This window comes from Balearica regulorum, chromosome 17, assembly GCF_011004875.1.
Source record: "Balearica regulorum gibbericeps isolate bBalReg1 chromosome 17, bBalReg1.pri, whole genome shotgun sequence".
NCBI lineage: Eukaryota > Metazoa > Chordata > Aves > Gruiformes > Gruidae > Balearica > Balearica regulorum.
In genome coordinates this window covers 13754107-13781970 of record NC_046200.1, presented here as the reverse complement: position 1 = coordinate 13781970, position 27864 = coordinate 13754107, and the positions used below count along the sequence as shown (strand labels likewise).

General features: G+C 45.7%; 1 protein-coding gene across 1 annotated transcript in view; it reads left to right on the top strand.

The window, feature by feature from the left end:
• The first annotated feature begins 256 nt into the window (after positions 1-256).
• Positions 257-27864, top strand: part of TBX3 (T-box transcription factor 3) — a 120239-nt gene continuing 92631 nt past the window's right edge. The window contains exons 1-2 of the mRNA XM_075769884.1: positions 257-338; positions 884-953. The gene's annotated coding sequence lies outside the window, so the exon portion shown is untranslated. The remainder of the gene's footprint in view (positions 339-883; positions 954-27864) is intronic.

Below are 27864 nucleotides of genomic sequence, written 5' to 3'. Positions count from 1 at the left end.
GTGCAAGCCTGAGGCTTCCCGGCAGCGGGCCGAGGAGGGGAGCCTGCAGCTAAATGCCGTGTGCATCCCAAGATCTCAAAGCACCGCAGCAAAGAGCACGCAGCTGAGCCTCTGGGCCGTTGCCGTGGGACACAGGGGCTGGCTGGGGCCAAGCGGTGAGTCACGACGGCGGCTTGGGTTTGTGACGATGTTTTTCCTGTTAATCTCCCCCACCATCACCCCCAGAAAACACAATGGAAACTCCATAATCCAGGAGATAGCCTGGGGCATACCACAACTCCAGAGGGTCCTCGCAGGAGGCTCCAAGTCCTCCCCAGATTTCCCAGCAGCCAGACCAGGTAGTAAATAACCGCACAAGTCCAAAAGATCGAAGGGGAGCGATAGAAGTATTACGTGCTTGCACTTAGTCCTGCTCTATCCCGGATCTGGAGTGGGACGCTCAAAGACTCCGGAGCGCTGACTCCTTGGAGCCAGAGTATATCATCTGTTAAGTCTCTGGCACGACAGACTTGCTTTAGAGTGAGCAAATTAAAGGTCGTCTCTTAAAATCTGGTTAATGCCACATGCCAAAGTAGACAGAGAGAGAAACAGAAGGATGATAGATACTCAGATGTACAGATCAATCCATGGCTCAGGGCATGTTTGTTTCTTACTCAGTTTTGTTTCTGTAGTCTAGGTATATTGGTTTTATTATTTATAGTGTCAGGGGGAGTAATCCTGTGTGTTTGAATTTATTTGCTGTGCTATGTGGCTGATTTGGAACACGTCCTGTTGTGGGTTTTTTGTTATTTTTTTGCTAAGGAGCTCAGCAATCATTTGGCACTGAGTACAGGAAAAATAAAAAAATAAATCCAAGGTTTCTTTTAACCGTTTACCTTTTCAGCACTTAGCCGCTGCAGACGTGTCAGAGATAGCCGAGGGACCCTGTGTGGCCTTGCCAGACGATGGACACGGTAAGGATGGGCTTTGCCCGAGGCGGCAGCAGCGCTGCCCCGGAGATGGAGCACAGCAGCTGTTCAGCAGCAGCACAGGAGCCTCAGCCAGCGCCGTGCAGGGAGCCAGGAGGGAAAGAAGATCCATTACATTGCAAGTTTGCTTTAAACTCGCTTCAGTGTTTTAACATGAATCATTCATTCCACTAGTGAGATGACTGAGGAATCTGGGCAAAAAAAAAGCCTAGAGGAGTGCTGCAGAGGAACATCTGAAGGGATGTGGGTGGGGGACTTGGACCTAAGGACTTTGGCAGCTCGGAGGCATCCTTCAGATGCTTAATCAGGAATCTTACTTTTCCCTTTTTCTTGACTAAGAAACTCAGGGCTCTGGACTGGTTTCCTCCTTGCATCAGTGTGTCTTTGTATCTCTGTGGCTGGCAGAAAGGGTCTGTAACGATACTCTGGGGCTTCGCTTCTGAGCTGAGCCATGGCTCCACATCTGCAGCAGCTCTTGTCTGGGAGAGATGCGGTGTCCCAGGAGGAGGGAAGGCAGTGGCGAGGCAAGGAGGGAGGCAGTGTGAATTCTCTATTTATTTGGGGTGCCAGCAGCAGGGAGCGCTGCTTCTGTAGCCCTCTGAACAGGGGTTAGAACGGTCCCAGGGCAGATGTTAACATGGTAGCTGCCCCTTCGGTTGCACAGTTGAACCCGAGTCAAGAGACTCTAGAGCCCAACCCATGCGAGTGTATGGCTGGGGCAAGAAACTTGTCCTTTCTGCAAAAGACTTTCCTAAAAAGTCAGGACTCTCGAGGCACTGAGCATTGAGTTAGTTGTATGGTCCTGGACAGAAGACAAGGGTCACCCTTAAGCCTCAGGGCCCCTCAGCAATTCAGTTCTCTAGTGAATTCCTCCTCGCATGATGCCCCGTGTCAGGGATTGCCCTGATCTCATCTCTCTCTGCAGCCTGAACAGCTCAGGCTGTGCAGCCAAAAGCAGAATTGGATGCGTGTCCTCTGAACACAGGGGACAGTTCTGGCCTGCTACATTTGCAGAAGCAGTTTAAATGCAACATTAAGGCCAGGAAACCCACCGTGCATAGCCTCCAAACTTTGCCTTGTAAGTAGGCTGAGGCACGGTTAATTCAACTGCTTTGCTCACCCGTGGTACTAACTACACTTCTTTTCCTTGTTACGTGCAAAACTTGACGCTTTGCTATTTCTGGCTTTTGATCTGTACCAAATTTTGAGACCCGACCTGCTCCAAACACATACAATTTGGCTGAGTGGACGCTTCAGTAGAAACTTGAGTTTGTGGAATTGCCCACCGTAGTGTGATTTCTTACTCTTAACTTGGACTTTAGGGATTTATCGTTACTATGCATTCAGGGAAGAGATAGTGCTGCTGGTTCCTTATCTTTTGTATTGTCTTGTTTCCAAGATGTCGAAGGGGAAGGAAGTGCGCAAATGCTTGGCTTTAAAAAATGTGTAGTATTGCCCTTCCTAATGAGTTTCAAGGTGTGTTACTGTCAGCATCAACATGTATATTTGAATTATTCTCTCAATCTGACTGTTGGAAATACCAAAATTCCTACCGATTTCATTACTCTTGTACAAGCAAAACATCTCAATGGAGGCTCATGTAAAGAGACAAAACTCTGTGGAGACAACACTCCAGACTGCTCGGGTGGGAGCCAGCTTGGGCATGGACAGAGGGACTTGGGTCTTTACATCCCTGCCTTTTTTTTCGGAGATACCCTCCAAGGTGTATTGGTGTTTCTACGGCAAAATTCAGCGCAGTACGCAATATCGTGGGTCTTTGAGCATGTTTCCAGTAAAATTGGTCCAACCTTTCTTCCCTCTCTACTCTATGTAACAGGTTACGCTGAAAAGAAAAAACAGATTTCAGCTAAAATCAAAATGTTTTCCAAGACTGTCAGCTTCAACTAAATTTTCTAGCAGATGAAGTTGGCATGACTTCCTGTAGCTTTCATGTTTTGTTTGGACAACATCAAAAGGCTCTTGTTTCAATGGACTAGGATCTTGTCATTTCAGCACTAGCATTTCACTTCATCTTGGTTTCTCTATTACAGTAAATAAACTTTTTGGTGTTACAGTGAGCGAGGGGGCTGGTGACCCCACACGAGGTGTAACAGACCTTGAAAGGGAATGGATGGTGCCTGTATGGCTTCGTAGGAGCTCGAATAGGACTTTCCACCATGGTGACGTACAGAGAGGACACATGGAGGAGGAGGAGCTGGTTGCCTTTATGGTCTTCAGTACTCAGCACCAAACTGTAGCTGAGTTGTTCTCATCCATGAGAGGGCTTTGGTTTTACTGGAACAGATGTGGTTTTCTTCCTAATGGAAAACTCTGGGACTTCTTTCTTTGTAGAAAACTTCAAAATCTTGGCCGTCTTTCTCCAAATGGGAATCTTAATTGAGTTTTGTCGCGCTGGAAGTTGTGACAGATAGGGGACATTGCTTTCTGCCCGGCTGCAGCGCCCGAGAGCAGCCAGTGTTGAAAACCCTGACGTGCGCCTTGGGAATTCTGCCCTGGAAATGGTGTTTCTTCAGGTTTTAATCCAGAGAAGTATTTGAAACAAAGATCCTTTCAAAGCTTTGAGGAGCACGGCTCCCCCAGCTTTGGGGCCGTTGAGTGTCCCCCGTGCGTAATGCCAGTGTTCCCCTTTTTCATCCCGATGCTCTACTTCAAGGGGTTTATTTTAAATGATACTATTTTAAATTTCTGAAGAGGATGAAGATCAATCCTCCCCCCAGGTCCTTGATGGGGGGAAAAAGGCAGACTAAGCTGTGAAGAACAGGTGAAGGGTCCTTACATTAAGGTGGGATGAGTTATTGTTGCTCACTGGTTAGTTTTCGGTCCCATTGGTGTTTCCAAACTAAAGCCTAGAGGATGATTTTCCCACTTAGGAGGCTGAATTCCTTGTGTATGTTCCTAAATTCTTTGCATTTGTTTGCTTTTAAGCTTACAACGTTTCTCAGCAGGTACCGCTAGTAAAACCGCAGACCTGTGAAAGCACAGACAGTGCTTTGGAGACGCTTTATCTCCCTCGTAGGTGCCGGTGGGGAAGGGAAATGGGAACTCTGCTGCTTTCTTTCCTGGCTTTGGTTACAGTCTCTTCTCACGGCTGTGGGCCATTAAGCAGGGCACGCTGCCTTCCCTTGGTGCCTGTGTTAGATAGTTGGTTTTGCTCAATCCGAAGATATATGGTTGCATTTTGAATGAAAGCTACATCTGAAACCAGTTTTATCAGTTTCCTGGAAGATGACAGGGAGAAAAAACGTGAAAAATGTCTTTTCGCCACTGTTGGGTGTTTTTTTTTGTCCTTTGTTGCCCGTTGCATCAAACTTCCTTATCATTTCACCATGAGAAAATGTTTTCACCCAATAAAACCAGAGGCCAAACCCTCATGGGTTCATTAAGGGGTGACTGGTGTGACCGGAGATACCTGATCTTGAGCGTGAGGGAAGCGTCAGCTCCAGGACCTGTGCTTTAGTCCAGCATGTATTTGCTTGCTAGGGAGGTTTTGGGGCAGGAAAAGCTTAAACCAGCCGTGCTGGGGTGAGCTCAGCTCTGCTTGCAGGTAGGTGAGAGGAGCAGCCAGCGCCTCGCTCAGCTCCTCCTTTCCCCCATAGCTTGGACGGGACAGAGCAGCAAGTCTCGCCTCTCCTCGGCTGCGTTGGGGCTCCCGGTAGAGCAGCCGCGCAAAGGAATAAAGGGGTATTCGACAGCCCGTAACTATCTCACACAGAAACAGGGCAAGAAACATTCTGACTTTCAGTGACTTCCCTGCTAGGCAATATATTTTTTTTTTCCCATTTCTCCCGGTGGATGCAGCTTTCCTATCGGCGTTACAACATATTAGTTAGGTCACTTCACAGCTATGAGGCTGTTGTGTGGATTCCCTCTCTTCTAGGAATTCTGCCGATGAATCATCGACACTTAAGGCCGTAGTTTGATGTCTTTATTCACACTTAATGCTAGTACTTGGCCGCAAAAGTAATCCCGTGGAATCCAATGGGACTAACTGTGGAGTTATATACTATTAAATCTTTGGCCTTTTAACAGAGTAATGGGTTACAGCCAGATTTGTGAATAAAACTGAAATGCAGTCCTGACTTTTGGAGGGGTTAGGAGTAGTACAGGGCACAATTTTTCATGATGAAACCTAGACCCATGTGAAAATTCCCTGCTAGCTGGCTTCGTTGTAAACCCTCAGATGTGGTCCTTGGGGGAAAGGCGGTCGGGCCCACCTGGCCTCGCTTCTCAGCACAGCCACTGGAGTTGGGAACAAATTACAGCCCAGGTTGGGGCTTTTGTCAGGGTATTTTTTCTATTTTTTTTTTTCATTTGTTTGCGATTGTAGTAATTAAGATGTTTCAGAGCGTAATAAATAATTTTCTTTGCAGAGTAATAGCTTTTTAAGGCTGGATGCATCGGGGCATTCTGCCTTGTGCTGACTGCCGTGGGCTGTCAGGATGCACAGCCACGGGAGATGCGGATCCACTTTCTGGGAAGGGATATTGGATGCTGTTTATTTGTAGGAGAGCATTGCTCAGGTCTCTGCTCAAATTCTAGGTGGGTTTGCCAGAGTTTTCTGAAACTGGAGTGATGTGCAGACTTCATTTTGGCTTCCTTGGAGGGTGGGTGAGTGACTACCATTAACTTCATTTTCCTGTATGAAAAAAAAAGAAAAAAATAGTTGTTTGAAAAAGCAGCAGGTGTTGTCATTGGTCTCAACAGTGTCTTGGTACTGTGGTGCTTGATGAACTTCAAGTGTAACACTAATTGAGACGGGGAGTGCCGGATTAAGAGTTTTAGGTGGAGGAAACCCCCTGCCCCGAGTTGAGACCTTATAAAAGTGAGGATGCAGTTTGTGACAGATGCTCGGCTGTGTCCAGCTGATGTGCTTTCCTGTGTGTCAATGGACCAGGGACCGCAGGCGGCGATGGAGGACAAGGGGCCCACCTTTCGGCTTGTTCTCTGCCGTCGGCAGCCCCACCATCGAAGCGAGGGAGGACCTTTCTGCACAGATCAGGGCACAAGTGGCATTAACATTGCAAAAAGAAAAAGGGATCCAGACCTGGCGAATCGTGATGTTCCTGTGCCTTAGCCTTATCTAAGAAAAACAAAGAACTAATAGGCGTTTATGGATCACACATCTTCATTCAATGAACTCTTAGGAATCAGCCTCAACTGCAGGGCTGCAGCCTCAGCGATGGAGGGGATGGTGCTGGTCGTCGTGCAGCACCCTGGTGCGACGCAGTCCTGCCCAGCCCCGCTCAGCTGGGAGCAGCGAGCAGCTCCTTGAGCACGGCCGTGCCCTGGGTGCCACCACAGCCCTTTTCGGTGCGCCCGAGAGGAGAAACACCAGCAAACAGCAGAGACACTCCAGTGCAGCTGTATAAAATTACACTGCAGGGGAGGAGGGCGGGGAAATGAAGAACAGCCATACATCCTCCTTCGGACAGGGTTTGGTTTACACTGCTCTGCCGAGGGTTTGTTTTCTTTTATGCTAGATTGGATCACGGCAATGGGGGCTGCACGTGAAAACGTGACCCAGCGTGGCAGCTCTGTGGCTCACAGCGTTGCTGGTCTACTTGCCTGAGCTCCTGCAAGGACCCAATGTGGAAGCCTTGAAGTCTCTTTCTTTCTTCAGCCTCTGCCTCTGTCTGCTCCCCCTTTCCTCTCCCAAGGTGCTTTTAATCCCTTTGGTTAATGTGAAATTAAGATAATGAGTCAAAGGGAAGAGAGGACTGGGAAGGGAGTGGTGGGGGGGGCAGGGGGAAAGAAAAGAAAATAGAAAGGAGAGAGATTCTTCTGACAGATAATTAGGGAGATTGGTTTACCAGCCAGGGATTAATGCTGGCTTCCCAGCTCAAACAGTCCCTCGTGACTCATTTTGTGACTTTAATTTCTCTGGGGTTCCTTAAGCAGGTGCCCTCTGACAGGTAGTCAATAGAGGACTTCTGGCTGAGCACCAGCGCCTCTTTGGAGAGGTCAAATTCAGAGGTCAGAGAGCAAGGCCTGGGAGGTTGGTGGGTCAGGAGTCATCACGGTGACAGATGAACCTAAACGTGTTCCCTTCTCCCAGGCTCTCCCGCGCAGAGTGGCAGCGCTGGCGTCTGTCAAGACCGGCCCCCTCTTTGCGAAGAGACGTTCCTGCTCATCTCATGCTCGTACCTCTCAACTGCTCTTCATTAGCCGGAGGATAGGGCTTGTTCGCAGCCCTCGATCCGATGGTGAGAGGGTGCTGTCTCCATACCTCTCAACTGGTCCTCATTAGGTAGAACAGTCCCCTTTTGTCCTGCATGAAGCCCCCTTTGTTTCTCAGCCACAGCAGGGCTGCGCAAGCAGAACCTGATACAAAACAATGCAGCATTATTTAGCCAGAGCCTAAAGTCAAGGAGAGAGCAGCGTTTCGGGAAGCTCTCACTGCCTTAGCGTGTGCATGGGTGTAAACACCCGCAGATTCTAGCTGTCCGTCTGTTCTCCCTGCTCTGAGCTTGCTGCCTCTTGCTGGCGTTTCTAGATGGAGTTCACACCATCTTCCACGAGCCAACATTGTGGGACCCCTCCAAGAACGTGTTTCTAAGGTGGTGTAGCTACGAGGAACTCCTTCCTTTGATTTTTCTGCTGGCAGGGACCAGCTTTTATTCTACTGCTTTGTGTTCTGGGGGGGACTCGGCGCTCCCCCCTTTCCTCGAGCGGTTTGCATGGGGTCCCCTGCCGTGACAGCATCCCCCTGCTTGGCATGGGGCATCTGTGACCATTTTGCTTTGCTTTCACCCCTCCTGCGCTGCCTCCCTGCCAGCAGCTGAGGTTGTGTTGGCTGGAGCCCGATTGGTCATTCTGTCTGAGATTTCTTTCAGATTGAGGATAATGATGGCAAAAAAGAAATTAATTTTCTTTATAATTGGATTCCGGCTTTTCCCTGAAGAGCTGATGTCCTTTTAAAAAGCAGCGTCTATCACCTCCGTGTTGGTGGCTGCAGTGCTGCTGCAAAGTGGTATCGCCACAGGAGTGTCTGGTAGGTTATAAATCGGGTGGCAGAATTAAATGCTTACATGCCTGGAGTGCCAAGGTCGGGTCCCTGATCCCATTAGCCACTTCTTTCGCCTAGAAACAGCTGGAGCAGAGCTAAGCATCAGCTGCAAAATACCTCATTCAAGTAGAAATTTCAGAGGCAAATGGAAAAGAGCTGAACTGTTGTGCTTTTGAGTCCTATCCACTGCAAAAAAAGTGAGAGAACTGGGATTAAACAGTGTCAAAACCCTGAGAAAGAAAACAAAGCCGGATTTTTTTGAGCAACTGGGAAGCCAAAACGCTGCTCACAGTGAATAGTGTTTGCAAAATTAAGGTCGTCTTTAAGTATTTAAGCCTAAAAAAAAGACCCAATGTGGATCAAGCCACAGCAGAGTTTCGTAGAAGCAGGAGTGAGGACAAGGAGCTCATTGTCCATGTGCCAGTGATCCAGAGAGGGGAACTTCTCTGTCCTATGTGAGAGTCTGAATATGAAAGTCCTCTATAAATCCAACCTGATTTGTGAGTTAATTGGAGTGGGGAAACCAGGACAGCGGTATGGAGAAATGGGGCTTTGTGGGTTTCCTGCTACACCTCTCCCAAAGAGATCCTCCTTCATTTGCGTAATGTTTCTGTGGCCTGCGGGGCAAGCGTTTACACCAACATCTCTGTGCCAAGACCGTTGCGTCATGTTGGTCAAGGTTTATTTTGATACAACCCCAGACGGCATCACGTGTTGCACAATGGCTGAACCAACGTTTCGGCCACCTTGGGAAGCCCTTGCCTGGTGACCTCGAGTCCTGCCGCCAAATCCAAAGGGCGCTGTGGGAACTGGAGCGATGGCTGTAGTTCTGCATCGACAGTCTGTTGGGTATTGGATGTTCCCACCCTATTGTACACTTTAATTCTATGCAACCCATGCGGAGAAACTGGTACAGGCCTCCCGTGTGACTCAGAAAGCGGTGACACACGCAGGGTTGGATGTCTCTGGCAAGCAGATGTTTCAGTGGGCAGCTAAGAATTTGGGGGTGGGGGGTGTTTTTCCAGTAGAAATCTCCAGCGCTGTTTGCAGAAGGGCTGGAAGTTCTGCCCAGTGGCTCGAGCAAGGGTCGTATCCGGTGGTTTGGGCACAGGCCGGTGCCTTGCTTTCATTTTGTGCTCCCCCTCCCATGCCACCTGGCTGGTGGGTGGGTTTTTTGGCACTGCCAAAGCAGCTTGTGTCAGATGGTCAGGGCTCCCCACACCTGCAGCAGGGTGGTCGTCCCAGGAGGGTAGCAGAACTCGGACTGGATCCAAGCGGCAAACTGGGAGCTCTTTGCTTCTGGAGGTTGGATTTGCTTTGTGGCCAAGGTGGGCGGCCAGCACAGGCGAGACAGGGGTCCGGAACGGATTTGGGCTTCAGGACTGCTCCCTGTTTACGGCTCTTTGAGCGTGCAAATGCCGTAGCAGGGTGGGACTTTCAGTCTTACAACTGAGGGTTTTGTGTTTTGTTTTGAATCGTAAATATAACACAATTGTGTTTATATAATGCAATCATGTGAGATGCTGCATATGGGTTTTAAATAGAACAAGGGTTAAATTTAGCCTCTTTTTTTTTTTTTTTTCTCCCATTGATTTTGTAGAGATAGATTTGTGTTTGAAAGACTTCTCACCCTCGAGTTTACCGGACTCTCTACTGCATGATCTCATTGCTGGTATCTCACTCTTTCTCCACCCTTCCCTCCTGTTGTTTGCTATTCTGACTGAAGATGAGACATAAAAAGTTAAACAAACTTTTTAAAGACAGGGAACGCATCATCCTATGTGTTTATGCAGTATTAAACACAACAAGATCGTTATCTGGAGACACTGGAGACCGGATTCACATTGGATATAAATGAGTAACGTTCCCATCAAGTACATGATTTACACCAGCGCAGGGTTTGGCGCCAGGGGTGTATAAAGATGAGCAAGAAAAAAGAAATTCGTTTTTGCAGACTTGTACTTTTAGGCATGCAAGCCCTTCTTATTATCCTCTAATTAGAAAGTGGAAAAAATGATTGGAAAAAGAAAACAAATAGGCTGAAATAATCACAAGAGCAAACTTTCACATTATGAATGTATTTGTATTTTTAAACATGACATGGTTCTTTTCCAGAAAATTATGGGCCCAACACTTGAGTCTGAATTTCCCCACTTTTTTAGAGGTCAACACTTGAAATTTGCCCCCTAAATTGAGCTGAAATGGTATCTGGGACTCAGATCCAATATCCAGTAATGCAGAGGGTTTTGCAGATTGCACTGCCTTTGTCATACGGGCTTTTAGGAGAAGCTTTTCTTCAGCTTCAGTGTCTGCTGAGGTTATTTTGAAGTTTCCATTGTGATCCACGAGTCCTGGGATCTCCACAGTAAATTATTTGTAATTTTATGCTTGGAGGCAAATCCTCAGGTCAGCTAAGCTGAACCTATTGTAAACAGCACTTTTAAGGGCCTCAACCAGCGGCATCCCCTCAAAATTCTTCGATATAAAGTGGTTTTGGGTTTACAGACAGGGTCTCTGAGGAAGAAATGAATTATCTACCCACAGCCATGCAGAAAGAGCAGGATCCCAACTCAGGGCCGTTAGCATCCAGCTACTTTTCATGCTGCTGCTTCTGCTCTTTCCATCAGGCTGATACTTCTAGCCTTCTTCTGGGACACCATGCCCTTGCTTGTAAGAAATTCCCTTCTTTTCTAGCATGTAAACAAATATCTTCCCTAATTAACAGCTGAGGAAACTGGGGAGGCGAGGTTAAACCCAGAGATACTTTGGAGGAAGAGGAGGGATGGCAGGACCTTGTGCTCGTCCCCACGTGTGTGACCTGGAGCATGTCTCAGGTGTGCTGCTGGTCAGGTCAGGCTAATGCAGAGGGGACAGCAGGGCATCGTGTCCCATTGGCTGTGGTCATAATGTCAGTGCTGAAAACATTAATAAAGTCATTACCAACTTCTTTAACTTACTGAATCTGATTTCCAGTTGAAAATCAAGGCACAGTGAGGTATTTTTTGTAAACTGATAGGTCTTTCTGCAAAAATAAAAAGCAAAATCATAGTGTTGGGGTTTATTCTCTTGGGAAAAAGAAAAATATTATCTGTAAGAACACTTTTGGAGGAAAAATTCACTGGTCAGCCAAATTTTTGGTCATCCACAATTCCCTACAAACTCTCAAAGAGTCTTCCAGTTTGTGTCACTGGTTCTTCACTCATATTTGTGAACTAAGTAGCAGTATGAACTACTTCTGACTCTAACAAGGATGGGATATATATGGGGAACTTGAGCAGAAAATAGGCAGAAATAGTTTTTTTCCCTAACATGGATCCAAGGCTTAAAATAATCTGTACACCCTGAGGACCTCTCCATTATCTCACTGTTCCTTCGGGAGAGGATTGCCATTGCTTCGTGGCAGCAGAGATTTGATGCACAGAGGAAACCTGAACGATTTCCCACGTTGTGAGATCTGGAGTGGGTGTCTTCCAGTCCGCGTAACGTTTAAATTGGTGGATGGACTGGCACTTGTATCGTTCTCCAAGCGTACTGGTGACATACCAAGTGTACGTGACGTTTATTAGTTTTAAACTTGGCCTGTGCTGGGTTTGAAGCCCATGTTTATTTTTGAAGATGGAGCGATGCTGTGGTTGAATGGCACGTAAGTCGATGCCCGTTTTTGCCGTTTGCACTGTTCGTGATCTCTTCCGTTGCTCCCTTCCAAGACTCCCTAACTCCACGCTAATTGGGTGCTGGCTCCAGGCTTTCTATTTTAATACTGTTTGATGATAATAATCATTCCTGCAGGATGAATGGTTGAGAACAAAGACAGGAAACGTCCCCCTGATTAGATAGAGGCAGGGGAGCCATTGGAGGAAAAAAACAAATGACAAAAATGACAAATGAGGGTCCTGTAACTTCTGCCATCCTCCTGGGGCATGTGGAAGGGCCTGGAAGGATACGTGAAAAAGACCATAATTTACTGGTTTGGGAAACTGTGTGTTGGAAACCTTCAAGTATCATCTCCATCTGCAAACAAAAGCCAGCAGGAGAGATAAGGCCAGGCAGCTACCAGAACGGAGCGGTTTTGGGCACAGTTACGCAAAGCCTCCTTCATTCCAATCATATTGAAACTAACTGTGACCTTTCCTATTGCGTTAGTGCTATTACTGGATAAGAGAAGAGCGATGCTCAGATGTAGGTTTAGGTGATGAGCAGGATGAGAGCTACATCTACAACGTATTCCGAGTGCAGACCTGAGCACTAGTTGGAGTCTGACCTTGTTTCATGTTGACTTGTGTTGATGTAAGGTTGTGCCCAGGCTAAGCTTGGTGTGCTCCTTGGGAGACACCAGAGAAGAGAAATGGGCTATGGTGTTCCTTAATGGTGACCCAAATGTGTACATATCTGCAGAAGTAGGTATTTTGGATGTGGTCTATCTGGCTTCTCAGTTTCTGGATAAATCTGTCTTTATAGTATTATCAGATATTTCCAGGATCCTAAAAGGTCTTGCAAGTCTCTTCCTGCAGGGCAGGTTGTGCAGGAGCCTGCATTGGGCTTTAGGTGTCAATCCACTCCTAGAAACGTGAGTGCATGGAGCTTGGACCGGGTAGTGCTCAACACTTCATCCTGGCCAGGTAGCAGAGATGCCATCAGAATCTCGTTTTACTTGGGCTTTTTTCTTTCTCCAAATACAGAAGTGCTCTGTAAACTGGTCAAGAGCAGTCTAGTGTTTCTTGGGGGGAAATAATCAACAAAACCAAACTCTCTGACTTCAGTCAAATTGTTCTCAGAATATTGTAACATCTTAAAAACGGAAAGGTTTTCATTTTCAGTGGTTGAAAACTGAGCGGGAGCTGGAAGTTCAGGGGAGCTGGTTCTGATTAGCCCCGAGTCCCCCGCGTGCTGTTGTGCATTTCAGTTGTATTTTTGTTTGTTAAACTTTGTTTCAATCAATTCTGTTTAGTGCTAGCCTGTAGAGCATTGCCTTCGTTTTGTTTATGATCATTGTGCACTGAGGGTACGAACAGAGTATGGGCATCTGTGCAAAGCCCCCAAAACTGGGCAGCTTGGGTTAGAGGTGCCCAGAGTATTTTGACACTTCCGTGGCTTGGTAGAAGCTCAAAATGATTTTCTGAAGCTGAATGAAACAAAGGTCTAACTCCTTCCTTTATCACAGTTTTGACTGTAATAGAGACAAAAAACCTGACCTGGAGAACAGCACCTAGTTTTGTTATCTCTGATGTTTCTTCGCCTGCTTCTTCCAAGACAAGGGTTACTGTGGTTCTCAATGATGTCTAGGTTTGAAGCCAATAGAAATCTGCTGAAAGTACATGGAAATACTCTGACTTGAATACTTTTAACTCAAGCTCTGGGATAAAGTATCTTTTCTAATGCTACAAGGTTTTTGTTGATGGCATTTTTGAAAGAACAACTTTTTAGGTGTGCTCTTATAAAAACAAGTCCTCCATCTGTGTTAGTGATAATTTATAACTGCTTTCTTAGACCTGTGCTGTGAAATAAATTAGTGACACGCCTGGAAAATACTGGGTTGGCTTAAATGTGCTGCAGAGCCTTTTTAGTTTCTTTTATCCTGCATTTTTAAATTAAAGAAATGTGATGATTTAAGGCGTTTGATCTCTGAATGTTGCAATTTTTATTAGCATTTGTTTCCAGTTGTGTGTTTTCCCAGTAATCGGTTTATGGAACCTTTAACCTCTAGATCTCCACCTCCAGTGTCACGTGCGTTGCTCAGGTCCAGCCATCTGGCTCTTCTCTCCCACCGCTGAGCAAGTTGGGGGTCACTTTTTTTCTGAAAAGGGAGAAGAGCAAATGCTGCTGCAACCGTTGCTACTTGCCAGCTCTGTTGGATGGCCTCAGCAGGGTCAAGGACTCAAAAACTGCAGAGTGACCTACTGGTCCTTTTCTAGATAGGGTATTCCAGGCTGGGACTGAGATGTACTCAGTTGCTGGAAGTTCTGCCAAGCAAATCACCCTAATGCGTGATTCCAGTTCTGAATCAGTTATTTTTTTCTCTTCCCTCCCTCCTTCAGAGGGTCGAGTGAATCAAGATGTGGCTTCTAACCACTCATTTCAAAATCAGGCAGATTTGTCTTCCTCATCTTGAGACTGGTTCGAGATCTGTTAGGAGTCCCTAACGTTCACAGGCCACAGCTGAACAATTGGCCTAGAGCAATACTGTATGAAGAGCTGGTCTGACTTCTGGAGGGAGGTTTTAAAAAGGTCACTGAAGTTTAAAAATCTCTAATAATTTACTTTTATCCTTTATTTCTAGTAGAAACACTTCCAAAAACATTCCTACGTCACTTCCATTCCCTCGTACCTTCATATATGTGCGAGAAGGACACTCTTTCTGAGTTCCAGTAGACCCCACTGCTTCAGTTGCTCCTGTATGTGCCAGATCTTCCTGTGAAGAGCCCGCTTTTCCCAGAATGCTGTCTTGTCAGCTCTGGTGTATCCCAGATGAGCTACCACTTAAGCAAAGTGCCATTCCCTTTGTAAAAAGGGAAAAGCTATAATTTGGTTTAAGTAGATGCAGCTTTGGGGCTTGGATTGCTTTCCAAAAGCACAGTCTATGATTCTGACCTTAAATAGGCTCCGTAACATGTCGTTCCAGCCTCTGTGTGTGTGCGCGCGCGTTGTTAACTGTTTCCATGTTTTTGACAGATGGCTTGGTGTACCTCGCAGCGAAGCCAACATCCTGTTGAACAAACAATGAGGAAAGAGGAGGGAGGAAGAATGGGGTGTGGGAGAGAACACAGGATGCCATTTATATTTTTATTTATGCGAGTGTTGGATTTTTTTTGAAATATTGTGTATGCAGCAGACTGAGAATTGGGGAGAAAATGGAACTTTGAGGCTTCATTTATGAGGAGTCTTCAAAGAGAAGACTTCTAAACCTCCCTCTAGAGACTGTGAGGCTTGTCATTACTCTTATTCGTACTGACATCATGGGGAGTCGTGCCGTTGAATGAATGGAGTCACCGGGTTATAAGTGTTTTGTTAGGCGCTCAGGCCCTGGCAGCGGTGTTTCTTTGGGAGAAGCTTTCAAGGTTCAGGCTGTACAATGTTTTGCTTTCAAGGTTTTATGCGCATGTCTGAAATGTCAGAAGCCCTCATCGGGCTTCATCTTTTGGTGAATTGCTTTGCTAAGTGACCCCTTATTCCACGACCCCAGAGCTGCCATCTGTGGTCAAGCATAGGCTTTAGCAAGAGCAGACTGTCTCATACAGAAGATAGAGGCAATGTTTCCTTTTGGTCAGAGCACGGGATTGGGACTTGGACTTAGGTCTGCGGGGTGAACTTGGGAGAAATTGGGGCAGAGCCCTGTCAATCTGTGATGGAGACAGGAATATTTGACTGCTTTTGCAAGGCATTTTTGAGATCTAGTGGTACAGAATGCTGTAGGCTTGGAAGCATCTCCACATGGCTGTTAGCTGTCTCCTATTGCGATGGCCAACAGAAAACCTTCTCGGTCCTGTGGGTAAGCTGTATTGGTGGCATTGGTGCCCAGTCCAAAAGAAGAATAATCCCAGGTCAGCCAGAGAGCGGGGCCCAAGTGATGGAGTCTTGTTTGCTGAATGGCTTGAGAAGCAGTGCAGCTTCATGTCTATTATTTTTGAAGTCCTCACTGGGTCATCACCCCTGTTTCAGATTCTCCAAAGCAGAGCGCACAGCAATTTCCAGTGGTTTCTGATGGCTGTTGTAGGAGCAGATCCTGTCTCGGGTGTCCCTTCTGAACAGCAATGGGTTGCTCTTGCAGGACTCCTCGGCGCTGGCTGGCATCTGCCCTTCCTGGTCAGGGTGATTGATTTAGATGAAGACAGAGTTCAGCTGTCCCCAGCTCCTCAAAGAAAAGCCAACTCTGCTTTATGTCTCTTTCTTTCATCTGTTCCTCTGTCTACACGTTGCTGTGCTTTCTGTCTACAGTGATCCAGCTCTTCTGTTTACCTTTGGATCAGTTCTTTCTTCCCTCTCACATGAACCGTATGCAAATTTAATATCTTTCTGTCCTCCTTTTATGTTTCTACATCCTTCCCTCCTGTGATCTTGGCCTAGTTTACAACAGTTCTCTCTGGTCAGATACTGTGCAAGCATGTGGCCGATTGAAGCAGATTCCCTTCACTTGAGATTTTCCTGCCGCAGAACAAAACAGATTTTGCTCCTGAGTCTGATGGTGCAGATCCCTGTTAGCTTCTCAACACGCTGCTTCAGGACACAAGGAAAACAGAGCTGGCAATAGTTCCCACAAGAGCCGCTGATTCCGATACTCGCCTGCTTCTGTGCTTGCTCTTTAATAACTCAAGTTAACTTCACGTGCATGATCCCTTCTGCGTTGCAGCGAGGGTCTGCTGAACCAGGCCATCAAGCTATTGCCACAGGCAGTTGGACAGTAGCGTTCTGCTGCCCGAATATCAAGATACCCTTTCCGAATTGCTGTTGAAGGCCTTACGCCAAGGGTGTACCTGTTATCCCGAGAGCAGGGTATATCAGTACTTCCCCCCCCTCCAAAAAAAAAAAAAAAAAAGTTCCAAGATCCAGAAGTAACCATGAAACCCTCCAGTTCTGCAGAGGCATTTCCACAGATCCCTGTCCCTGAAATAGCCTGGCCCGTTAAACGCTACCAGCTGAAAAAAAACCCCACACGCCGTGGCAGGCGGTTTGGGAGGCATCACTATGCCAAGTCCCCATTTGCAATACATCATCTCCCTTTCCACAGATTTCCCAGGCGATGGGAATGTTTTTCCATCCTTCCCTGCTAGTAACAAAGTACAAAGTTGAGTTATAAAGATGTTTAAAGGAGCTTTTGCCCTGGCCTGGCCTGGAAGATCCGAGGTCATTCACAGTGCACATTAGTAAATACGTGTAGGGCCTTTGGAGCTTTCTTCCAGAGAAACAGCTAATAAAGCTAGCTGCCTGTGTTTGTTGTTCATGCCAAGACACGTTCCAACATCTGATTATTTTATGTCATTACTTTAATGTGGAAAGAAAGAGAGAAGTATTAATTTTTCCAGGTGGATTGTCCTGTTTTGGGGAGGTCACGGCTTATGGTAGGTGGGTTGGATTAAAACTGACCCAAACTGCTGTGTTGGTAATAAACTTAATGTAACTAAACTTTAAGTGTTAGTGTAAGTAAAGCTGAAGGAGGAGGGCTTTTTTTTTTTTTTTTTTTTTTTTTTTTTTGAGGAAGGGTATGGCAGCTGAATTGCTGACTCCCATTCTGAGGCGTTCCTGCATTTGCAGATTCGGCATGGAATTGAAAAAGGAAAGAAAAAGAGACAATAGCGTTGTAATTGCTTAAGTGACTCGAACTGCAAAGGAAATGTTAGAAACTCATGTAAAAGACCTCCTTGGAACCATATGTAGTACAGAAGATACCAAAGAGGAATTTCTGCTCCCTCAGAAGTTCTGTAGTTTGAGAGGGAGGAGGGGATTGTTCCCAGTTGGAATAAAATGCCAAACTTACCGTGTCCTGCAGGCCAACTCAAAAAATGGATTTAATATTACCAAAACACTTTGTCGGGGGGATTAGTCACTTTTTTATTGTGGCAAATAATGCAGAAATGTAACAAACATTCTGAAATTTCCACGAAAAAGAGTGTCATCAAATCAGTATTTCTCTTTAGATCTCTGCTCTTTTAAGATAATTGCTCCTTTCAACTCTCTTAAACCAGCTGTGCTCTCAGTCTGAGGTCTTGGTCCTTAGATATGTGACCAGTCCTTACTCACGGGAATAGGGAATAATGAATTTTGTGAAACTGGATACGTGAGTATGGACTCTCTAAATCAGAAAAAGTTATAGATTCATGTTCTGTTGGTCTGGTTTAATTTTTCACTTTTGTGTCACTTCATTGGCATTTCTCTTAATTCTCCCCAACATAGCCAGAATTGGAAACAGGACATCTAAGTCTGGGAATTTGTGGCCAGCTTCTTATCTCTCATTGGTTTTACACTACTATAACTTCAATGACGGATCATCTTTTTTTGTTTAAATATTCTGGTGTGAGAGAAATGAAGACCAAAGGACTCTGGATAGTTTATGATGGGTTACTGGATATAAGTGGAAAATTAGAAGTGATCCATATCCGGTCTATTCAACTTTGTTATCCATTTAATCATGGCAATTCCAGACACTGTAAATTTCTAAATGTTATTTGAAAATGAAGTGGCTCGTTACAACTGTTGTTGCTAATCCTTCTGCTGGCAGTAGCTCCACTGCTGAAATGACATAATTTGTGACTTGCAGTGATCAATGGTGGTGTATGCGGGTTAAATCTAAACCCCAGTTTTCAATGGTTTTGTTCGTATCTTACAACACAGTTGTTAACTACTACATGTGGCTGTTAAGTTTGACGTTAGATGGCGAAGAAGTGAAAATAAATATTTAAATCCAGTTTGTGTGTGGTCCTGCCAAACAGAACGGAGATAGCAGGCTGGTGTCCAATGCTCTTAACTGGAACTACGCGGCTTTTGGTTCTAACTGAACGTGGAAATTCCTGGGTTACGCTGTGTGTTATGAGGGCTTTCCAGGTTGTAAAGGGTATTATCAAGAAAGTAGTCATTAATTTCCCAGGTCTGAGGATAGACAAGAACTACTAATAGGCCTCATTTTCAAGGTACTAGGGCAAACTTTTCTCTATAAGCACCAGAACAAAATTGGCTGTTCCCAACAGCTAAGTCGGGTCTAAATTGTAATATAGGATTCCTGTGCAGAAGTGATCTCTAAGTTTTAATTGAAAATTCTTTGAGATCCCATATTCAAAGTTTCCTATACGTCTCCTGGAGATACACTTCTTACTGCAGCAACCGCAGCTGTGAAGGTCATGGGCAGCACTTGACCAGCTTGCTAAAATGGTTTCACGAGTAGGGGAATGTTTTATGCAGATCAGGCTGTTATTCAAACTTGGTGTCTAAAATGTAAATTTATTTGAAATCTGAATTGGAATATATTGCCTTCAGCATTTGATGAAACATTGCAGGGATGACCCCAAGGAGACGTATGCTTTGCATCCTGATCAAAACTTTAAAAGTTGAGATCAGATTTGTTCTAATCCTGAAAAACTTAGTCTAGTGTAGAAGGTGGAGCGTTATTACTGATCTATTGGTACGCTCAAATTACTTAATCCCACTGTGTTAGCACCTTCTTCAAAAGTGGTGTTTAATACAGCACTCATCCCTCTAATTTTTGGTTCTGTTCTGCATTTGTGAAAGTTTCTTATCAAAGGGAAAAAATTCAATGACTGAATGTAGGTTTGAAAAAGGAAACTAAAAGCCCTGGCATAGCAAGAGAGATCTGTCAGATTGGTTGCTCAGCTCACTTAAGAAACTGCTGAAGTTTAAACATGGCCTTGCTCCTTCAGCCCAGCTTCTTTTTCTTCCTGGCTTCAGTTGTGGAAAAAACCCAACAATAAAACTTTGTATTGTAATGCAGAATGTAATGTTCACAATGTCAAGATTCATTGCATTCACCCATCACAAGACAAACATGACCGTGGTCTAGATCTTGGATGGACTCCAGGGTTTGGATATCGGCAAACCCTTTGGGTCTGGGGTTTTTTTTGTTGGTCTCTCATGCAAAGAACTCAAGTGTGCAAAAGGGACTCATTCTTGGTGTCTCAGAAACTCACACCCATCATCAAGCTGTAAGCACTGTGGCAAAAGGACAGAACAGACACAATAACGCAGGACAGGCCAGAAAACCATGAATGACCTGCAACAGTTTCTCTGTTGGGCAGCAAAAGCCATTAATCAAGGCCCAGGGACACACAGTACATTGTGCCGTGCATCTTGGAAACCCTTCAAAACCTTTGGGGTTGGACATGCCTCCAGATACTTGTGAAACTATTAGAAAGCAAGGAAGGATGGAAACACATATGTGCTGGAAAATGTAAGGCCTTTGGTTCCCTTCAGATTGCTTCAGTGGTATTTTATAGAATCATAGGATGGTTTGGGTTGGAAATTTTCTTGAATTGTCCTGAATATCTTGGGGATGACTGGAGAAGAATAAAATTTTGAAAGGACTATTTAGCTTTTTTGTAATGATATAGGTAGAAAATGAGATTATTCAAAGAAATCAGCTTGCTCCTTTTTGTGGCCTTGAGCCGCTTTTGAGTAACTTTTTCAACAGCAACAACAGATTCTTACACGCTCCACGTTTTTCCCATAGCTCAGGGTGAAAGCTACCTTCTTACTGAATGTGCTCACACTTAGTGAAGAAGAGCAGACATTTGACCTAAGTGGTTTCACAAAACTTGGAAACATCTGCTCTGTAACTGTTTGCATGGCCAGGGGAATGACATTATTTAACATCTTTATTCCAAACACATGAAGTTCACAGTATTTCCTGGGAACTAATTTTCCTGGGAAAATTACCTTTACAGGCTAGTTGGGCACTAATAGATGGTACGTGCAAAGTGCTAATTCCGAACTGTGTGCAGGAGCAACTGGGAAGTTTAGTGAGACTGTGGCCCATGGTGCTGGGCAGTATAAGAGGTATTTTGTTTGAAGTTTGGAATGTGTACCAAACATTTATCATGAACAAACAAAAAGCTACAAAGCAGATTATTTTCCCTTGGTTTTCTGACTAGTTGTTGCTGCTGCTGCTGCTGAAATGAAATTGTGTTCTGAATGTCTTCAGATTCTCCCCCCAGCTCTGTATCCACCTCCAAAGTTGTCTTGAGTCCAGACAGTTCATCATGGAAGAAGCTGGGTCATTGCAGAGCACTAGGGATGAGTTGAGGCTTCAAAGCTCTCTGTGACAACTGCTCTGGACTTACCCTGGGGACCCAGGATACTCTGGTTGCAGAGCAATCTACCTTTCATACAGTCCTAAAGCCTGCTGGGAGGTGGGAACCTGAAAACCAGGCTTGCTCAGCAGTGGACTGCTAAGAAGCTGGGAGAGTGAGAGGACTGATAATGCAGCAGATTTGCACTGGAAATCCAGGTGGTTTAGGTCAGGATTTTGTTGAGACCAGCGTACCTCTGACGAACATCTCGATATTTGACACGTTTGGACTCCGCAGTTTTCTGATGCAATTTCTGGTGCAGTTCGGGTCATGGTTACATGCCTTTGGTGAAGCTGTAGCAATGAGAGTGTGTCATGAAAAGAAAGGATCTTATATCCACTCAGATCTGCCCCGCTAAAGTACGTCCAGATGGACAAATGACCTCCAGAGGTCCCTTCCAGCCTAAATTATTCAGTGACTCTGCCTCTAGCATTCCAGAGGGAGTGTTAGGTGAAACTGGGACCATCCCATATGGGGAGGAGGATAGAGTTATATCTGCAAGTCCTGTATCTTGACCCCGTCCTCTGCCCTGGCCATCCATCACTGGGCACTGGTATTTTATTCTACCAGGATGTCAATCACCATTTCAATTAGTGAGTGGGAGGAGAGAGTGTGGATGATAGCACCCGATCTTCCATTTGATTTAGGATGAATCACACTTAAGAGGGCATCTGAGGTTAAAGAACACAGGATTCTGGACAGATGTATAAATCAACAGGCTTGAGGTTTTCATTATTCACCTTCTAGCGTATGAAGTGATATGAGTCATTGGATCATAAAAGAGATCAAATAGCTTTGTTGCTAATAATTCTTTCCTTGACCCATTCCCTGGCACATTAGGTTTGTAAACAGAGTTTTAATGGCATCCCTTGGAAGTAATAACATCACGCCTTTATAGCACCTTGGCTATAACTGTGCTTGGGTTTAGTCCTTAGCCGTTTGTGGGAACTAATGCGCTTTCGTATCTTAAGTTTTCAGTTATTGCCTTTTTGAGATTGATCATCTCTAGTTACTCTGCCTCCCGCCCTCCTCTTCCACCGATGACATTTGAACCCTCCCAGGAGCCCACAGCTCAGCTTTCCCCAAATGATAAGCACTCCCTGTAATATTCTGGTGGAGGTAACATGCTTGAACTTCAGTGTGTTGTTAATGTCTAATGAGCTCATGACGCCATTTATTGTTTTATGGCTAAATCGTGATTGTTCATTAACAAAAGTAGCATTAGACCATGTGCCAGCCTTGGCCAGAGGAAAAGGTAAAGCAATATGGCACGGTGGAGGGTAATAAGAATATGGTACCTATGATAGCAAAGACAGCAAATTTCCTGCTGGCTCCTGGGCCAGTTCTGCGCAGCTGCTGCCGTGGAGGAGCCTCGAGTGGACGGAGAGCGTCTCTCTCCAGTACAGGGCTCTGGTGTCGGGAGTGATGAAGTGCCAGGGCCGCAACATGTTGTGGCTTTAAAGGGGCACAGTATTGAACAGCTCCCAAATTATTATGCTCTGATGCTACAGTGATGTTTGTCCTGCCGTGCATAACCCTTTGCAGACCGCTTTGCGTGGCTTTGTTTGCCTCTGCCTGTATGTCTGTCTTATTATTTGCTGCCTGCTAGAGGGGTGCTTCCCTGCAGCACACCACCTTTGCTCTGCTTGCCCAGGCTGCAAGGAGGACTTGCATACGTGGGGTTGGTGGTTCCCAGGGTGGGAAATCCCATTTTTCAAGGGGTAGAGGTGGGGAAAAAGAAGGTCCCAGTGTCATTAGAGGGTTGAACTCCTTGAAACTGGTCCCAGTCCTTCTTGTGAGATCAGATTGATGGGAGAATGTCTGGTGATGGAGAGCCATACCCATATGGTTCCCTGTCTAGAAGAGGATCCTCTCATGGTAAAGCTGGAAGGGGGCTGTTCACAAGGGTGTGTAGTGTCAGGACAAGGGGTGATGGCTTTAAACTGAAGAAGGGGAGATTTAGATGAGATATTAGGAAGAAATTCTTCCCTGTGAGGGTGGTGAGGCCCTGGCACAGGTTGCCCAGAGAAACTGTGGCTGCCCCTGGCTCCCTGGCAGTGTTCAAGGCCAGGTTGGATGGGGCTTTGGGCAACCTGGGCTAGTGGAGGGTGTCCCTGCCCATGGCAGGGGTGGGACTGGATGGGCTTTGAGGTCCTTTCCAACCCAAACCGTTCTATGGTATCCACTGATACGATTCTTCTGGTATTGGTGATGGAAAAGGTTCAGATGACATTTGCAGACTGCAGCCGTCAGGACCTGGGTCTTGGTCCCAGGCAGGTGTGGACTGAGAACATGCTTAGAGCAAGAGTATAGTAGAGAAGATCTGGGGATGACTAGGACGTGTTGCCTGTCCTGCTCGAGGCTGCTGCAAGTCTCTGTGTTCCTTTTTTTGCCTGTTACTGGCTTGTGGGCTCATCTGCCCTCAATTACATCTAACAGAGGGAGTTGCCTGCTTTAAAAATGGTCATTTTGGGCCGTATGGAGAAGAGAATAGCTAAATATAAGACTTTTTATTAGCCTGCCTCACCTTTCAGAGGTTTATTCAGATACCAGAACTAGGTAGGCCGGGGGGGGCAGGGGCGGGGGGAAGGGAAGTAGCTTGCTACCTGCCCATCCCTTTTATTTCTATCCTATTTAAAGAAACAGAGATATCTGGTCTAGGGAGAGGGGGAAGGGGATAAAGGACAGGAAGGAAAGAAGGGTGGGAATTATCAGTGTAGAACTGTGCTTCTTCATCACTTAGTCTCAGGTCATTGCTGATCCTACAGCAGATAAGAGACCTTTGTAGAGATAAAAACTGAAACAAAGTCTTAGAAGTTATTTGAGATTTTTTTTTTTTATGGTAGCTAATTTATTCATGGGATGGCAGACACCCAAAGACAGCAATGAACTCTGTGGCTGTGATGATCACAAAAGAGGGAGGTAGCTGCACTACAGTTGAAGGTCTCTAATGGAGTCTCGACTGTCGCAAACATGTGGACCAAGGAGCTTAAGAAGAGTGCTAGAGAGGGAAAACAGTGTGAAGGATGAGCAGAGGGTAGGTGTCTGGGAGAACTGGGGTTGCTCCACCTCATCTGAAAGACATTCTGTATCAGTGTTTGTGTTACCACTGTTTTGGTCGGTTCCTGTAGTTAATGCACAAGTTCTTGCGTTGAAGGAGACCTAACAAAAAGACTACTCAGTGCCTGCATATAAGTACCTTTTGGACCACCTTACATTTTATATATATATATGTAGGCTAAACAAATTTACATGAATAAACAATAGCAACATAATGACCTTTTTCTAGATATTGCTCTGTACATGCGAGAGAGCTGTCTGGAGTATTTATTCCAGCTTGTAAACCATGAGTATTTAGTACAGGATGTATACTCTTCATCATTTACAGTTGTTTAAATGGAGGCTTTTGTGGTGGTGCTGTCGTTCAAGAAAGCACTACGAGCCTGAGGCAAAAAGTATTAGGTATTGGGGCGGTGGATATGTTAAGCAGGAGATTTAATTAAAGGACCATTGTGATACTTTCTTGCTAAAGAGTATATTCAGTTAAAAACTGATTAGAGCTGAATCACCATCCATGAAAAATTTTTGGGTGGAGGCTAGGGTAGTTAGGTACCCAGTACCTGCGGGATTTTTTAGAACGGGGATATTTAACTCCCGTGAAAGTCTCTGGAGTGATTAGTATTAACCTGAAGGCTGAATTCATCCATGGTCTTGTAAAATCACTGCTCTTTGCCAGGAATGGACTTGGCTCGGAGGAACGACTGTTCTCTGATGCATACTAGAAAGCAAACACTGAATTTGGGATGCGCACTGAGCTCCTGCCAGCTCAGCTCTGGAGGAGCGTGGCCCAGAGAGCAGCAATGAGCAACCCTTGTGGGACTAACAGGGCTAAGATGGGGAGGTTTGCCCCAAATCTTGTACAGCTTTTGTACAGCCAAACTGTTTCCCATTCTCTTTTCTCTGTCCTTCCCCAAGAATACAGATGGGAGTTGCAAAAACACCTCCAGTATTTAGGAACACAGAAATCTTGTGCGTGAGCACAAATGGTTAACTTGTTTATGCTGAGGGATTTCCCCCATGAGTGGTTAATTCCAGAACTGCACATCCCAGCAGAGCCCGATCAGTAATGCCCAGCTCTCCCCAGCCACTGTGAATGCAAGGTCTTTCCAGAGGAGTAATTGCTTCCATTTTTCTTCATAAGGGAAGCCAAAGCAGAGCAAAGTAGTTGATTTACCCAGGCCAGAAGTAAATATCAGGCTCCAGAACCCATCAGGGTGTTAGGGCATGGTAATGTTCCCCTTAAGCGCCTACTAGCTTGGATGAACCGCAAGTCTGCTCTGGTCAGGTCATCACTGTAGGTGGACACCCTGGAGCTGTTGTTTTGCTCAGCCATCAGCACTTCGGTGCCTGGGTGATGCCTGCTGAGAACACACAGTCTGCATTTTCTGAACTTTCATCCTGCTCCGTGATGTTTCTCCGTCACAGCAGTTTGTCTCTTCCCTCCTCTCTGGCTCCTTGCACGCTGCCCAGGATGGCTGACTCCACGGCCGAGACCAGAAAGGCCCATTACAGCATTATTAGCCTCTTCTTTTGTATCCTGCAGAATGAGAGTGACTGCCGAGCCCACTTTGCCTTCAAATGTTTAACAGATTGGCCCACATCTAATTTCTGCTGCTGTGTTTACAGAAGGTAGAGGACGAAGGGAAAGGGGGGCTGCTGTGCGAGGGAGGAGGGCACGGAGAAAAAAGAAATTGCTAACTCTCCATCAAAGAACTGCTTTCCTACTTGTGGTTTCAAAATGCTTCCTCTTTCCCCAGCTATCCTGTAATCACTCTCCAACATTCACCAGAGCAGTGTTTACATCCAGCCCTATTACCGGCAGGGGAGACAGGAGAAATTAAGGGCTCCCATGCCCCATTATCTCCCTCTCTTCCCCCTTCTCTCCCCCTCCCGCAAGCAGACACGCTTCTCTCCCCTTACCCCTTTTCATCAAACGCCTCCAGTTCCTGAAGGAGTAAAAGCCCTTTAATGGGATTCTGGAGATCTTAAAATCCAGGTGGTTTGTTTAAAAAAAAAAAAAAAAAAGGGAGGAAAAAAAAAATTTGGAGGAAAATACCACCAGCTTACTCTTTTTGGCTGCTTTGTTCCTTTTCCACGTTGTCTTGAACCTTTTTCTCCTCCACAACTCTGCTTGGCAGCCGGGGTGAACTGAAGTTTGACTTGGATGGCTAGTGAGACCACACAGAGTTCACCCTGGCTGGAATTAATTTCCGATGTACAGCTGAAGAATCCCATGCGTGCACACAAACACAGTGAGGCCTTGCATTTCCTTTTGATTTCCTTCTTGTGCTTCCTTCCCCAGATACCCTTTTTATCAGAAGCAGAATGAGCCGCAGTGCCACTGCAGACGCTGTCGAGGCGAGAGGCTCTGACCCAGCGTGGCAGCAGAGCCGGGGGAAGGCGGAGGCTCTTAGATGTTGGGCAGGCGAGCAGACGTGTGAAAAATGGCGAATGTTGGACAACAATAAATGCGGATTATGACTTTTTTTTTTTTAATGAAGGGTAAAAAAGGATAGTCATCTGGTACTGGCACTTGACAGGGACTTGAGGTCTGATTCTAATTCCTTGTTTAACCGCAGATTTCCTCTAAATAATTCTCGTAATCTCTTGATTCCCTAGCTGAGGTCAGGGGCCCATTGTTCTACACCCTGTAACAACACAATGGGACACAGTTCCTGCCCCAAAGAGCTTACAGTGAAAACAATCAAAGAATGAAAAAGAAACCCAGGCTTGCCTGAAGTTACACCCTGGTGTTAAATTGAAGATTAGAACCAGACCTCCTGACTCTCTAGGTTTTGAGTCTTCTGCATTTGTAACGTTTTTCTTGCTCCTATCGTTAGAATCACACTGCGGTGTTAAAGACCATCAAAATTGAAAATATTGACTCTATTACCCCTTGGAGCGGAGGAGTGGGAGCTGTGTTTATGATGGGCAGCTATGGTTCTGTAGGAAGGACAGCCTTTTTGTTAATGCTGGTTGTTAGGTGATACTTAGCGCTACCGGCAGCCAGAAGTTGGGAAGTTTGGGAAACTGGTTAACCTTGGAGGTTACCAGATTTCATACAAACCAGGGCGACGGACCGATACTGTAATGGGCTTGGTGGCTGGTAAAGGCGTTGTGTCAGGCTGTATTGAAGTCCCTTCCTCAATGGGACGGGAGATGGCTGTGTGGGCATATGGGGATATTTAAGCGGAGAATATTCACTCCCACATGTAGGAGTTGTTAGAATAGCTCTGCGCCCAGAACTTGCTCCCCTCCCAGGACACGGATATATTGAATGAATGCGTGGCGCACACACACATGTGAACTTGTCCCAAGTCCTCTTAGTGCTGGCACGACAGTGCTCACGCCGCGGGAATATTCATAGCGCAACGGTCCTGGTGAAAGATGATGAACTTGAATGAGGTTCTGGTTGTACTGGCAATGCTCTAAAGCATTGACATGCTCTTCGTGACTGAAAGAGTAAAACTAAAGCAGGCTTGGCAAATACCACCCTTGGTATCGCTCAATAGAGAGAAAATCTCACCATAAGTGTTGTTGGAAACCTTGCAATGTTGTTGCTTTGTTTAAAGTCTCAGCATCTGGAACGATCTGAAAATATGGCAAGCGATAGTCTGTGTATGCGCAGCCATGTATTTGCAGCCATATATACTCTCTAAATTTTCCTTTGTTAAATTTTCCTTTGTTTTTCATACGCAACTTTCTACCTCCAGAGTATCGCAGTGGCACTACTTGAACTTTGGATATTGAATATTATTATTGGGGGGAAAAATGTGGGTTCTCGTATGTTGTGTTTTCCTTTTCCTGCTTGTCAGTTTATATAAAACTTGTAGTCACCTCGAGATCTTTTAATTTCATCCAGATTCAGCAGCAGGGTAGATACCACTTTCCAGACTTAGAGACATGGCAACGCGCACATCTCGAGGGACTGCAGGATTCATCCTCCCTAACTTTGGGCGTCATATGAGGTTTCCTCTCCACGTACATGAGCATAGAGATTACACCTTAAATGTGCTGTACA